Below are 2,179 nucleotides of genomic sequence, written 5' to 3'. Positions count from 1 at the left end.
GAGAGAGAGAGAGAGAGAGAGAGAGAGAGAGAGAGAGAGAGAGAGAGAGAGAGAGGGCATGCAAGCAGGGGAGGGATGGAGAGAGAGGGAGACACAGGAACTGAAGGAGGCTCCAGGCTGAGAGCTGTCAGCACAGAGCCCGATGTGGGGCTCAAATTCACAAACCATGAGATCATGACCTGAGCCAAAGTCAGACACTTAACCAACTGAGCCACCTAGGCACCTCTGTGTCATTTTGTTATGGCAGCCCTAATAAACTAATGCAGCCCACAAATTATGAGTACTAGTTCCAAAACTCACTATCAGAAGATTTAACTATTAAACCTGGTCCATATGCTTAGATATATATACCACATATTTTCTTGTCTCCTTTTTGTTTTTTCAAATTTTTTAATGTTTATTATTTGTTCTTGTCTCCTTTTCGTTATGAGAGAGGGAGAGAAAATTTACTCTTCATTTTGAAACTTTACTAAAATTTGCCTGTTACCAACTTCAGGTTGGATAGGAAACTCGAAGGAAATATATCAAGGATGTTTTAAAAGTATGATGTGTAGGCTCTGGGGAGTATTATTGTGAACAACCAATCAGATAACAATTGGAGGAATCTTCAAATTCCACAGTTATTCCAAGAGTGATCAACTTCGATCAGTTCATTCCAGGTTGGTTCTGTCTGGCCAGTTGGAAATGCACCAGTTAGGCCCCCTCAAGCCAGCTCACACCTTGTGCCCACACCATCCCACCCCCTCTGACCTCCTTCCCAGGGTCGCCTTTCAGGTGGCAACTCCACCCCCTTGGCCTGCTCCAGTGGAGGTGGGGGCAGGGCAGCTAGAAAATAGGGACATCAACTCAAAAACTCTCCTCTAAAGAGAAGTCAAAACTAGGTGGGGAAAGGGGAAGATCGTTAAAAGTAAGCATAGAAGAGGCAGTGGTTGTTTTGAAAAAAAACCTGGAAGAGGCCCAGACTGCCTCCCACCTCCATCCCAGACTCACCTGAGAAGCCCTGGCAGGAGCAACCCACCAGCCCAGCTTCATACATGCCCCTTTTTGCATCCGCACAATCTTTCTCCCCAACTAGATGCAGCTGGAGATAGTTCCACCAACTGGAAGGACAAAAAGAATCTAAGATTTAATAAAACTATGTGTTTTCTATTTCATCTCCAATCTCTATACAAATTTTAATTTCCAGCCTGTCAATATCTCTGCCTGTACTTCTTTCTTTTTTCTTCTGGCTCTGGTAGTCATTTTCTCCCCACCCAGCCACCTCCAGCCTTATTACAACACATCCTATATCCATGGAAAGTTTCCAGAACCTTCCCTTCCTTGAAAAGGTCAGCTTTCTCTCTCCAAAGAGAGGTTTCACCTATATACTTATGTCACTAAAAGTGAATGTGACTTACCAAATATCATACATATAAAAACAATTATGCTGAAAGATCAGAAGGAGAAAGAAGCTACAGAAAAGATCAAATATAAAAGGATTGAGAATAGTGACTTTGCTTTTCCTTTTTTCTCTTTCTTCTTTTTGCACTTTCCTGGAAACACAGAATTCTGAAAAGAAGCTTAAAAGTTCCTCCATATGGCTTGCAGGTCTTAGTGTAAGTCAACGGCCTGTATTTGAACATTTGTGAAAGGCTGCTAATCATGACTTATGGCATTAAAAAACAAAATAAAACATTATTATTTTTAAAATCAAGAAACCACCCATGTGATTAGTAAGATCACTCTTCATCCTTGTATTTTATAAGTTGGATAGCAGGTTTGGACACCCCACTCACACACATACCCATAGAATCATAATTTTAAAACAACTGACTTTATTTTTTTCCTTTTTTTCACTTAAATTTTAGTTAACATACAGTGGAATATTGGTTTCAGGAGTAAAATTCAGTGATTCATCACTTACATAAACACCCAGTTTTCATCACAACAAGTGCCCTCCTTAATGCCTATCACCCATTTAGCCCATTCCTGACTCATCTCCCCTCCATCAATACTGTTTGTTTTCTATAAGAGTCTCTTGTCATTTGTTTTCCCTCTCTTCTCTTTTTTCTCCCTCTTCTCATATGTTCACGTGTTTTGTTTCTTAAATTCCACATATGTGTGAAATCATATGGTATTTGTCTTTCTCTGATGGACGTATTTCGCCTAGCATAATACATTCTAGCTCCATCCACATCAT

The 2,179-nt window shown here is 40.4% G+C and overlaps 1 protein-coding gene across 2 annotated transcripts in view; it reads right to left on the bottom strand.

Annotated features, from left to right (window-relative positions):
- C8H1orf141 (chromosome 8 C1orf141 homolog) overlaps positions 1–1,074 on the bottom strand; it is a 57,792-nt gene extending 56,718 nt beyond the window's left edge. For both annotated transcript variants that reach the window (XM_029949787.1, XM_029949791.1), the window contains exon 1: positions 991–1,074. The gene's annotated coding sequence lies outside the window, so the exon portion shown is untranslated. The remainder of the gene's footprint in view (positions 1–990) is intronic.
- Positions 1,075–2,179: the final 1,105 nt, after the last annotated feature.

The sequence above is a fragment of the Suricata suricatta genome, chromosome 8 (assembly GCF_006229205.1).
Source record: "Suricata suricatta isolate VVHF042 chromosome 8, meerkat_22Aug2017_6uvM2_HiC, whole genome shotgun sequence".
NCBI classification, from domain to species: Eukaryota; Metazoa; Chordata; class Mammalia; order Carnivora; family Herpestidae; genus Suricata; species Suricata suricatta.
This window is presented reverse-complemented; position numbering and strand designations above follow the sequence as displayed.